At 38.6% G+C, this 13,955-nt stretch overlaps 1 pseudogene; it reads right to left on the minus strand.

The window, feature by feature from the left end:
* Positions 1–888: 888 nt before the first annotated feature.
* LOC120105165 (small nucleolar RNA R71) lies at positions 889–986 on the minus strand (annotated as a pseudogene).
* Positions 987–13,955: the final 12,969 nt, after the last annotated feature.

A 13,955-nucleotide genomic window follows, 5' to 3' on the forward strand; every position in this document is an offset into this window, starting at 1 on the left:
CCAATTTCGCTCTGTGGCTTAGTTGATGTCTAGGCAAGCTTTGTCCCTATAAGGGAGACAGTTCATCTGTTCGAGGCAAGTGGGTTTTAAGTGGGACCTTTGCGAACGCATCGTGACCCCTCCACTTACCTGGGAGCTTACCTGGTCAACTCGGTTCATTAGACCGGATTGGAGGCTTAGGTGCTCTCTTCAAACCAGTTAGGAGCTGTCTAGCAATTTAAGAAAAACATTAGAAATTGAGGTGTAATATTTTGTTGCATGTTTGATTGTGAATAGATTTTTGTTTTTGGGTGTCGTTTTAGGGTATCTTTAGTTGGTACTTATATTTATTTATAAAAAAAAAGGAAAATATTTTGCATGCTAAAGTGGAATAGGGACGACACCGGTCGATTAAGTCGTACAACTTTAGATCATCCCTTAGGACACATCCTTAAAATTCCTTCGCAGTATCTCACACCTTGTGAGATGGCAAATTTTCCTGATGATGTAGGAAGTCACCATGGTGATGAAGGTAGACCCCCAGTTATGACACTTCGACAATACTTACATCCCACTAGGACTAGTCAACCTTCATGCATGATTATTCCTGAAAATGTAGGACACTTTGAAATCAAACCAGGAGTAATTCAATTGCTGCCCAAGTATCATGGGATGGAATCCGAGAATCCTTATCTTCATCTTAAGGATTTTGAGGAAATTAGCATCACATTTAGAGTGCCAAATGTATCGGAAGACGTCCTTAAATTGACCTTGTTTCCTTTTTCCTTAAAGGATAAAGCCAAAACATGGCTGAACTCCTTGAGACCTAGATCGCTAGGAACATGGCATGATATGCAAAGAGAATTCCTGAAAAAATTCTTTCCCGCACAAAGGACTAACTTTTTGAAAAGGCACATTAGTAATTTCTAACAAAAAGACCATGAAACATTTTATGAATGCTAGGAGAGATTTAAAGATTTGCTTCTCTCTTGTCCTCATCATGGGTTTGAAACATGGAGAACCATTAGTTTCTTTTACGAAGGGCTGTCTCCACAGTTAAAACAATTTATAGAGACTATGTGCAATGGTCTATTTTTGGAAAAGCAACCCGATGAGGCATGGGACTATTTAGATTCTCTCGCAGAGACTGCACAATTATGGGATACAGGGGATAGAGTGAATAAACCTTTACCTAAGCCTACTAGCGTTGGACACGGGGGCCTTTACAATCTTAGTACTCAGGATGATATTCAGGCTAAAATGGCAGCCTTTACTAGGAAGGTAGAGGAAATTGAACTTAGAAGGATTGAACCCGTCAAGACCGTAGAACATAACAGCGAGTGTTGTAGGATTTGCGAGATGCCTGGCCATCTCACCACTGATTGCCCCACAATACCCGCATTCAAGAAAGTCTTGCACGATCAGGCCAATGTTATGAATACCTATCAAAAATCTTTCAATAATCCTTTTTCGGGTACTTACAACCCTGGATGGAAGAACCATCCAAATTTCAGGTGGAGGAATGACCAACCTCAACAAGTATATAACCCAACTCCTCCACCTCCGCAACCTCATTATGCACACGCACCCCCTCAAAAACCCAGTCTCGAAGAAACTTTGCAATCTTTCATGCAAGGTCAAGCTAAAATCAATGATGAATTAAGAAATCAACTGACAACGTTGACCACTGCTTTAAAGTGCTCAAGAGAAAGGTAAGCTACCAGCTCAACCACAACCTAATCCTCAAGTCTATGGCGGTAGCAATGCATCATCTTCAACTTCGCATAAAGAACAAGCGAAGAGTATAATAACTTTGCGAAGTGGAAAAGTTATTGACCGACCAGTCCCAGAACAAACTCAAGTCATACCTGATTCTGACCCTCCCGAGACAAAAGAAAAGGATAACGAAGAAACTGAAGCACCAACATCTACTGAAAAAATTGAATGTCCTTTTTCTGCACCATTTCCACAAAGATTAAAGCCCTTGCAAAAGCTTGAACCAAACTCTGAAATTCTTGAGCTTTTTAAGCAAGTAAAAATCAATGTACCTCTTCTTGATGCAATCAAACAAGTGCCTTTCTATGCAAAATTTTTGAAAGATTTGTGCACTGTCAAGCGTCGATTAAATGTCAAGAAGAAGGCATTTTTGGCTGAAAATGTGAGTGCAATTTTACAGCATAACATTCTTCCTAAATATAAAGATCCAGGTTGCCCAACTATCTCGTGCATCATTGGCAATTTTAGGATTGAGCGAGCATTACTAGATTTAGGAGCGAGTGTGAATTTGTTGCCATATACGGTATATGAGCAACTCGGTTTAGGTGAGTTGAAGCCAACAACTGTCACCTTACAATTAGCTAACAGGTCAGTGAAGGTTCCTAGAGGGATTATCGAAGATGTGTTGGTCCAAGTGGACAAATTCTATTTTCCTGTTGACTTTATCGTACTAGACACACATCCGGCTTCCAATTCACCAACTCAGATTCCGGTCATCTTAGGACGTCCATTCCTTGCAACTTCTAATGCATTGATCAATTGTAGGAATGGTGTCATGAAGCTTTCTTTTGGCAATATGACCTTGGAACTGAACGTCTTTAGTATAGGTAAACAACCCAGTGATCATGAAGAAAGTAAAGAAGTTGAATGGGTTGAAACCATTGCGGAAGAATATTTGTTAAAAAAAACATTTACTGAATCGGCCGACAATGGTTTAATAGATTGGTGTTCTGAAGGTACTGCTAATGATGTGGTCCCACCTGGTTTAGATAATTCGGATGTTATGATGGTCAATGGGTGGAGACCGAGAATAGAGGAATTTGAACAGTTGCCACCTCGAGAAACAAAGATAGTACCATCCCATGAACAAACACCTAAGCTCGAGTTGAAACCTTTACCGAAGGAACTCAAGTATGCCTTTCTTGGATCCGAGGACACTTTTCCTATAATCATCTCATCTGACCTTGATAATGCCCAAGAAAGAAAATTACTCGGTGTTCTAAAGAATCATAAGGGAGCTTTAGGGTGGTCTATTGCCGACTTGAAGGGGATTAGCCCTTCAATTTGCACGCACCGGATATATTTGGAGGACAATGCCAAAACCACAAGGTAAATGCAATGCAGGTTGAATCCTACGATGAGAGATGTGGTTAAGGCAGAAGTCCTCAAGTTGCTTGACGTGGGTATTATTTACCCAATTTCCGACAGCAAGTGGGTAAGTCCTACTTGTGGAGTGATTGATTAAAACCCCGTTTAATTTTGATGAGCTCAAAGCATTTGAGTATATCTTGTGATTACTAATGAATTCAATGGAGTGTTTCAGTGAAAATCCTGCTCAAGTGTTTCTAGACTTGGTTCATAGTATTTTGGATAAGTTAAGAAGTCTGCTGAACCAATGTCTGAGACTCGAGTCGACTCCCGAGTTTCACGAGTCGACTCCAAGCGTACCAAGGTCACTGGCACGAGCTCGAGTCGACTCCTGGTCAGTAAGAGTCGACTCCGACTGAAAACAGACAGAAAAGTCAGAGAGCAGTTTTCGGGTCTGAGATTTGAGTCGACTCCAGTGGAACGCGAGTCGACTCCGATGGTTGGCAGGTCGACTCCAAAGAAAGTAAGAGTCGACTCTCAGAAGAACACAAAGAAAAAGTCAGAGAGCGTTTTATGGACTCTGAGATTCGAGCCGACTCCCGAAGTACACGAGTCGACTCCGAGACTGAGCGACCATCAACAGACAGAAGATCAAGTTACTGCCTCCCAGACAGCTCGAGTCGACTCCCAGACAGCTCGAGTCGACTCCAAGACAAGCTTCACGTCAAAAGGCAGAAGACCAACTTTCGGAAACTGAGAGCCGAGTCGACTCCAAGGAAGTTCGAGTCGACTCCAAGACTGGATGAGCCGAAAGACAGAGAATCGGGAGTTCGGGCTCTGAGATTCGAGTCGACTCCCAAGATAGTCGAGTCGACTCGTGTGGACAAAATTCAAATTTGGGTCCACGGACTTCAGAGGATGAGCCAACTCCAAGATTGCCAGGTCAGCGCCAGAAGTTGGCGAGTCGACTCCAGAACAAGACGAGTCGATTCCCAGTCAAGACGGCAACTTTAATTCAAACTTGGAACAGTTGCCGAGTCGACTCCGGAAAAGCTCGAGTCGACTCCTGCTACAGCCGAGTCGACTCCTGATCGCGCGAGTCGACTCCAACCCACCAACGGTCACATTGTCAGGCTGCGCAGAGTGTGCAGAACGGCCAGAAAAAGCAGAGTAACGGCTAGTTTTCGTGGGGGTTGGCTTAAATAGCCACAGAAGACTGTAGCAAAGCAGAGACTACAGATTCCACACCAAGCATTCAAGTCTTCAAGCTCTCTAAGTGCTCTTCAACAAGAAAAAGGGGAGATCTGCATTTACTGCTCAACCAACATCTTTCCAGCATTAAAAGCTTCCTCCTCCTGCTTTCAAGTCGACCACTCTTTCAAGAGGAGACCGGAGTTCCAGAAGCCACACCTCTTCACCAGCTTAAAAGCGTTTGAGGGCTTCTAACTCCTTTACGATTATATTGTTTTAAATCTGCTTTTTGAGAAACTATTTTCTGTTTTTCTTCTATCTCGTGTATTTACTTGATTCAATCGGGGGATTGAATCAAGGGGATTAAGGTTGGTTGGTAAGCCGGTGTAAAACCAACAAGTGTAAGGGTTTGATTGTGAGCCCGGGAAAACAATCGGGGACGGTTCTAGTCGGTGAGCCTGGGAAAACCGACCGAGTTCGTTGTGAGCTCGTAAAACAACAAGTTCGGTTGTGAGCTTGCAAAACAACCGGCTGTAATCCAAGGGGGTTATAGTGAAATTCCCAAGTGAGACTTGGGGAGTGGACGTAGGAGCAAGGGTTAGCTCCGAACCACTATAAAACTTTGTGTTTGTAGTGCATTGTCTCTCATCTTCTTCCCCACACATTACTCACAACACTTAGCTTTAATTAAATAACTGGCTATAGTATTTAGTTAATCATTCACAAAGTTTTAATTAGCTAAGTTAATTTAAAAACCCAATTCACCCCCCCTCTTGGGTTGTCTATCTGGGCAACACTACTCAAGTCGTTCCTAAGAAGTCGGGTCTGACGGTAGTCAAAAATGAGCAGGGTGAGTTAGTTCCGACTCGCGTTCCGACGAGTTGGCGCATGTGTGTTGACTACCGAAAATTGAATTTGGTCACTAGGAAAGATCACTTTTTCCTACCCTTCCTAGACCAAGTTTTGGAAAGAGTTGCAGGATACAAATTCTATTGTTTTCTCGATGGCTATTCCGGGTACTACCAAATCGAAATTTCACCTGAGGATCAAGAGAAGACTACCTTCACTTGTCCTTTTGGCACATTCGCTTTCCGTCGGATGCCATTCGGGTTGTGTAATGCACCTGCAACATTCCAAAGGTGTATGCTCAGCATTTTTGAAGAAATGAATGAGAAATTTTTAGAAGTGTTTATGGATGATTTCTCTATTTTTGGCGATTCTTTTGATGATTGCCTGTCACATTTACAAGCAGTCTTAGCTCGATGCATGGAAAAGAATCTGATACTGAATTGAAAGAAATGCCACTTCATGGTGCCAAAGGGAATTGTCCTAGGACATATTGTTTCATCGAAGGGCATGGAAGTTGATAGAGCTAAGATTGACTTAATCGCCAAGCTACCTGCACCCAAGACGGTTAGAGATGTTAGATCATTTTTGGGTCACGCAGGATTTTATAGAAGGTTCATCAAGGACTTTAGTGTCATAGCTCGACCATTATGTAACCTCCTATCCCTTGATACACCATTCAATTGGACTGAAATCTGTCAAGAGGCATTTGAAAAGTTAAAGTCTATGCTTAGCACTGCACCCATCGTGCGACCACCTGATTGGTCATTACCTTTTGAGATCATGTGCGATGCTAGTGACTATGCGATAGGAGCTGTCCTGAGACAACGCAAGGATAATAAGCCATATGTTATTTACTATGCAAGCAAAACTTTAAACGATGCTCAAGTGAATTACACCACCACCGAGAAGGAATTGCTTGTAGTAGTATTTGCATTAGACAAATTTTGCTCTTATATCCTTGGTGCTCCTATTGTTATCTTTACAGATCATGCAGCGCTAAAATATTTATTGGATAAGAAAGAGGCCAAACCACGCTTAATACGATGGATACTTCTACTCCAAAAATTTGACATCACAATCAAAGATAAAAAGGGAGTGGAAAATGTAGTTGCTGACCATTTATCACGGCTAGTTGTTTATGATTTGGTGCCACAGTTGCCCCATCAAGGACTCGTTCCCTGAAGAGCAATTGTTTGCACTTTCTACTATGCCATGGTATGCTGATATTGTAAACTTTCTTGTCACGAACCGGATGCCGGAGCATTGGGGATCGAATGATAAGAATAATTTCTTGCGTGAAGTAAGGAGTTATTATTATGATGCCCCCTATTTGTTCAAGTATTGCAATGATCAAATCTTTAGAAGATGCATACCGGATCATGAGATACAAAGTGTACTCTCTTTTTGTCATGCCAGTGCTTGCGGAGGACACTTTGCATCTAAGAAAACGGCAGCTAAGGTGTTGCAATGTGGTTTTTATTGGCCTACACTATTTAAAGATGCCCACGAGTTATGTAGGACATGTGACCCATGTCAACGAGTTGGAAGTCTAACTCGTAGGCAAATGATGCCTCTTCAGCCCATTACTGCTATTGAAATTTTTGACATGTGGGGCATCGATTTTATGGGCCCATTCCCACCATCTTTTGGATATGAGTACATTTTAGTTGGTGTTGAGTATGTATCCAAATGGGTAGAAGCTGTGCCTTGTCGAACAAATGACCACAAACCAGTTTTAAAATTTCTTAAAAAAAACATATTTTCTAGGTTTGGGATGCCCAAGGTTATAATTAGTGATGGAGGAAAACATTTCTGTAATAAACCTTTTGAGATCCTGTTACGAAAGTACGGTATCACTCATAGAATTGCAACTCCTTATCACCCGCAGACTAGTGGCCAAGTAGAGTTAGCCAATCGGGAGATTAAACGAATTTTAGAGAAAACGGTGAATCCATCATGCAAAGACTGGTCTTTAAAACTTTCTGACGCATTGTGGGCTTACCGTACTGCTTATAAAACTATTCTTGGTATGTCCCCGTATCGGCTAGTCTATGGCAAAGCATGTCATCTACCTGTTGAAATAGAGCATAAATCGTATTGGGCCATTAGAAAATTAAACTTTGAGCTATCAGATGCTGGTTTAGCTAGAAAAATACAACTAAGTGAGTTGAATGAAATTTGTCGGGATGCGTATGACAATGCTAGACTTTGTAAAGAACGAATGAAAATTAGGCATGATAAATCAATTCTAAGAAAATCTTTTGAACCTGCACAAAAAGTTCTTTGTTATGACTCTCGCTTACATCTGTTTCCTGGAAAGTTACGATCAAGATGGACAGGTCCTTTCATTGTAAAAACTGTTTTTCCACACGGGGCAATTGAAATTGAGAATCCACAGGATGACAAAATTTTTAAGGTAAATGGACACAGATTAAAACCTTTTCTTGAAAATTTTGCAGATGAAGAGGACTCCTTTTCCTTGGAGGAGCCTTCTTATGACTGAGCATGACGGCCAAGGTATGTGTATATTAGTTAGAATTCAAATTTTTTTTCTAGTTTTCTTCTTATTTTGTAGGTCTTCTTTTCTAAAAATCAACAGCTCAAGGTATTCTTCTGCTCTCTATTATTTTCTCTATTGTCTCTCATATATAGTTTTCTTGCATTTTTTTACATTGAGGACAATGCAATGTTTAAGTTGGGGGGAGGGAAATATTTTAATCAAAAAAAAAAAAATTTATTTTTGCATTTGATTTATTCTATTACTTTTTTTTTGAGCAAATGCACATGTATTTTCGTATTGAGTTTGTGCAACTATTAAGGCAAGGAACACATGCATACTATGATTGATCAGAGACCTATTATTAGATCCCCACATGTGTACTTAATGATAATAGGAAAGCCTCAGAAGTTCACATTTGTTAACTGCATTTTTGTTAGCCTTATCCGTAAAAGAAGTACGAGTATCCTTGTTCGTACCATAAGGTTCATGATTTGGTTTTCACATAAAGATAGAGGTTGAATATCCCAGTTAGATTACTTAGGTGCCTTATAATCCGACCTTGGTTGACCTATAGTCACGATGCAGTCACATATATAATAAAAAAATATATATATGGTACAATCTATCTTCTCTTTTCTTGCATAATTATAAAAAAAAAATCCTTATGATGACAAGTCTGGCCTCGTGGCGTAGTCTGGTTCGAGTAATTAAGTCCGAGGGGTGTTTCACCTAATGTCTTGAGCCAACTGGATCGGGGGTCATTGGCTGAAAGCTCGCTACATAGACCTTACTAGAGCCTAATGGGGTTGGATAGCTGTAGTCGTCATGGGTATTGAAAAAATAATAATAATAATAATAAATAATAATAATAAAAAATGAAATAACAATAAGCATGAATGAGTTGGTCAGGCTGAACCTAGTGACATGTGGTAATGACTGGTTTGACTCCATTGTGTTGGACCTCTGTGTACCCGGGTTGTTTAGTTGGGATTGATAGCTCTTTCTTTACATGCCAACCATTCTTGACAAATTTAGACAACATGTGATATTCTGAAAATTTGATGGATCAGGTTCTAACAAATTATAGAAAATACTTGTGAACTTGAGTAGTGCACCTAAAACTCAGGCGGTACCCTGTTGTGGTGGAGGTATTAGTACTCTGAGAAAGTCATGCGATTTGATGCACACTCAACTTTTTTTTTTCCTTGCTTTGACAGTTGCCATGCTTGAAAATATATATCAATTAATTACATGTGTATTAGCTTAGGATTTATTTCATATTTTTATTAGAATCTCATGTCATTCATGATGTTTATGGGTAACATCCCTGAAAACCCTCACGAGACAACACTCGTCCACTAGGGTAACCTAGGGGTTTAACGGCTTGTTGCACGTGCTAAGTGCAATCGTGATTCCTACGAAAGTGAGTACATATCTTAGTTTTATATCTTTAGCTTCAATAAAAAGTTATAGGTTAAACCACACCTTTTGCACTCTCATTTTATTATCTGCTCGTTAATTGCTAGAGACTAGCAATAAGCTAGTTGGGGGGTGTGATGAGAGCACAAAAGTGCGATCCATACATCACTTAAATTAGTATTATTGCTAACAAATAATGATAAAAGTGCTGCATTAATATTATATTTTGTCGGGTGCAGGTGATCGTAAATCAAAGTTAAAATGTGCATCGGGTTCAAAAATATGCATCACTGCAGGTGACCAACCAACCATATGGGTCAACCCCAGTTGCATACTAGAAGGAGGTTAAGTTCAACCTTTCAAGTTCACCGTAGCCAATTCCAAATAGCCCGTGCAACCGTCTACGACTTCATCCCAGCATCCACGCTCCTCCCTTCCGATCCATCTGCCTCTTCAGCGTTGGATTCCCCAACGATTTCATCTCTTGGAACCCGCGATCAGTTCTTTCTCCCGTGCGTCCACGAAGCCTCCCAATATCCCGAATCTCAGCTTCCGTCCGTTAGCTCCTTCCCGTGATGCATTCCGAAGCTTCCACGCTCCAACACTCTTCAAGATCAAGCTTCATTCGTCCAGGCCTCACGAGTCCAAGCTTCATCTTCAGCTCGGTAACCATCCAGCGTATCATCCGAGTCCCAGACCATCGCGTCCGCGTGCAAAATCCAGCCGTCCGTGATGATTTTGTGCATCAGATCCCCCAGCATCCCGTGGAGCGTCTTCCCAGCATCCGATTCTTCCGGATCTACAGCTTCATCCAGATTTCATCCGCGTCTCAGTCCCCAGCAAAGATCCAGATGCCATCCACGCGTCCCAGTTCCAACGATCAAGCCCAGCCGTTCAGCATCCCATGAAGCATCTCATCCGCATCCATCCGCGTTCAAGCTTCCGCGCCTGCATCCCAGAGCTTCCCAGCCATCCACGGTTCAGCTTCCACGCATCCTAACCGATCCTTAGCATCTACGATCACAGCACATCCCAGCAGCCTCCCGGATTCGCAATCATCCGAGTCCCAGTCAGGTTTCCGCGTCCGATTCTCCCGCATCCACAGCCTCATCCAGCCGACATGTCTCCACCGCGTGCGATCAGGGGAGGTCGAAGGCGAGGGGGTTATCTCTCTCTCGGTTGGGAAGGAAGGAAATCATCCTTCATTCGGAAAAATAGAGCCTCAGCCATTTTGGAAAGAAAAAAAAGAGAGGAAGAAACAGGGCATCCCCTGTTCTTCCGAAAAGAAATAAAAAAAAAAAAGAGAGGCTAATATTTTAATGGAGGGCTGATATCTTGTGAAGGGTGATGGAGGAACCTTTGATGTCTTATTTTCTTTCAAGTAAATTCTGAACATTGATCTCTTTGCTTTACATCTATTAAAATGTTTTTGATTCTTGCATGCTTATTTATGAGATAGATCTTTTATGGTTTATATTTCTTGACTCATGGATTGTTTCGATGTTTGATTTGTCGTAGACGTAATCGGCACGATAAATACTTAGATCTTGAATTCATGTTTTCAAATTATATACTCCATGATTAGAACTATTCTATCTGATTGATCCTTAATCAAGAATCACGGAATTTAATTGTTGAAAATAATATCATCAAGGGGGATTCCAGATCCCTACACCATCTTAATCTATCCAACTTCGATTCTCTGTTTACTGATTTATTTTCTATTTGCAAAACATTATTTTAAGCCGTAAATTCATTGAATTAATTAATCTAAAATTATATTAAATAATCTCATATATATTTCGTTTCCTGAGGATTCGACCTCGGACTTCCGAGAATTTACTACTTGTGCGATTCTCCTATACTTGGGAGATTAGTTTTGCGAAAGCATTTCTGTGACGTATCAAGTAGGAGGTGAATTTGGTCTCCATTTTTGTTTCCGTCTCCATTTTGCCGGACTTGGCTAGACTGGCTAGTCAATGGACCAGGCTGGATCTTACAATATTGTTTCATTTTGTTTCTTATTCAATTCACCCAAAAAAATATTAGTTGACACGGGTTATAGAGATGGGAGTATTAAGTTGGGTCATATTGCATCGTGAAGAATATATGCTAAGTTAAAGATCTAATTCTATGATGTGAAGAAATCTTTATAGATTTTGAGCTAGACATAAAATATAATTATCCCATGAAAATGTTTGAGTTATAATTGATACCATAAATCACATGCATGGATATTATTGTGATTTGCGAATTCCTTCCATTGCTATGTTTATGGTGTCAAGACAAGATGTACACTTATCAACTACTGTATGGTGTTTGCAATCATGCTCCCAATTATTGAATCCAAAATGCACAAATTTTGTACAAAGTATAGCAACCAACATGGTGATAGAATCCCACAGACACTCGTTACAGTTGCACAAATATTGAATCAAATTTGCAATAGTTTATAATAGATTATTGTCACTACTATGGTTATTCTAGCAAACACTACTTGAAGTAGCATTGACTGGATCTCAAAGCGAGGTCCCTAATGGTAATTGCATAATTACTTCTATTATAAAGGTATAACTATCAAACATAATGCGCCAAAGTTCTACATAGATTACAATAACTAGCATACGGATTTTTATTACTGCTATTGTTACGCTTGCATAGTGATATAAATTGCACAAGTTTTGGCATAAATGTAGCAACATGCATGGTGATAGAATTGCATAATTATTTTACTTGGAATTATGCAAATACTTGCTCAAATTTTATAGAAATAATGATAACCCACATGGTGAATACACAGGTCTCCTATTAGATTGCACAATTATTGAATCTAATTTGCACTAATTTTGCCTAGATTATATTTATCAACAAGTAATGAGTCATCATGATTATTTATGTTCCAGTTGCCTAAGTGTGAAACTAATTTGCACGAGTCTTGTCCTAGATGTGCAACCTTATGGTGAAAGTTAAACAATTACTTATGTTTAACACTAAATCTAGTTTGCACATATTTTGTGCGGATTATAGTAACTAGTATCTATCATGCTTAGTAAAAAATATGTGTAATGAGTTCATATAAATTACTATGTATCAAACTTATACATCAATGTAACATCTAATAATGCTTGATAATAATTTTGTATGGTATGTTTATATGAACTGTGTAAATTTGTAGCCATATTGCATGCACAAACATTGCAATACCCTAGCAAACATGACAAAATTATTAGATTAGATTAGGGTAGTATTCAAGTAGGCATGAGAATAGGAAGAGAAGAAAACTATCTAGAGTAAGAGAGATGTAAAGAGAGAAGCATCAAAGGGTTTGTCTAGAGAGGGAGGCATTCAACCAATATTATAGGGGTCCTTATAAATAGATATTTCAAGCCTTTGATAGAGCCTCAGTAGAGGGAAGAAAGAGTTTGGATCCTCTCCAACTTAGGAATTGAAGTTGATGGTCTAGTTTGGCAAGCATGACTATCTGTGTATCGTCGAACAGCCTGCCTCATGCCATCCCATGATACACAGACATGATTGCAAATCCGACCATCCAAATTTGAGAGGATCCAGACTTGAAATATATGAGAAGAGAGAACAGGGGCAAAGAAAGCGACAATGAAAGAAGAGGAAGGAAAAGATGTGGTTTAAAGCAAGAGTCATGAGGGGAGCTTGCTTTATTAATTTTAGAGTTTTTTGTATGAATACCCTTCTAAAAATTTAAATTTATATGAATATCCTCTTAAAATTTATAGTTATTTTTGTACCCTCATGAAATACTGTTTTTACACAAATGCTCGTAGTATAAAGGTTCTTCTAACACCGTTAATAAAAACCATATTTATTTTAATTAAAAATAAAATAAAATTTTGAAATTAGTCTTTTGTCCTCCATCGCGATCGTTTTATAAATGTTTCTTTTTGCATATCTATTCATTAAGAATATTTTAATTATTTTAATTTAAAACCATTAATTTTTTATCGACGTTAGATGGCGTACGTACATATGTGAAAATAAGGATAAAAAAGGGCAAAATAGCAAAACAAGTGTTTTACGAGGATATACATATAAATATCAATTTTAAGAGGATATTCTTGCAAAATTTGATCTTTAGGAGGGTATTCATGCAAAAAATCCTTAATTTTACTATTTTGAATCATATGTCAAGCCTATTAAATATGGTTCTCTTTTAGCCAATTGCAAGTGCAGGATATATAGGCCAATATGGAAGGTTCACATCATGAGCATGGCAAGGGTTTAGGGGAAATCTTATGAAGATAAGACAACAGGTATTGAATTTGTAAATTAAATAAAACAATGCTAGATTTGCCAACTAACAAAATTATATTTTTCTTGCAAAATTCTGATATCTAAATAAATTAATTTTGGAGAATAATTTTTTCAAAATAGGAAAAATTAGGTCAATTTTTATCTTGATAAAGAATTTGGTAATAATAATTTAACATTGTATATCATACTAATATTATTGTATAAAATGATATTATAAAAAAGGATTTATTTAAAATTGTATATCATACTAAATATTGAAATTTGTATTAATAACCTTCTAAAATTGATATTTATATGTATATCCTTAAAAATACTTGTTTTGCATGTATATCCTTTATTTTTCTTTTTTCTTGCATATGTGCCCACACTATCTAACGCCGTCAAAAAATTAGCAGTTTAAAATTAAAAATAACTGAAATATTCTTAATAGGTAGATATGCAAAAAAATATTTATAAAAATATATATGCAAATAATACTTTGTGAAGATATTCATGCAATTTCACATATTTAGGAGGGTTTACATACAAAAAAAATTAATTTAATTTTTTCTATTTCAACATATTTTAACACTCAGATTTGTCTAGTGCCCGCTCTTCAATGTTTTCCATAAAAAAGTTGCTTAAGAAAAAGATTGATTCGATATAG

Source organism: Phoenix dactylifera, chromosome 8 (assembly GCF_051530095.1).
Source record: "Phoenix dactylifera cultivar Ajwa chromosome 8, Ajwa_hap1_PhDact_Kaust_v1.1, whole genome shotgun sequence".
Lineage (NCBI taxonomy): Eukaryota > Viridiplantae > Streptophyta > Magnoliopsida > Arecales > Arecaceae > Phoenix > Phoenix dactylifera.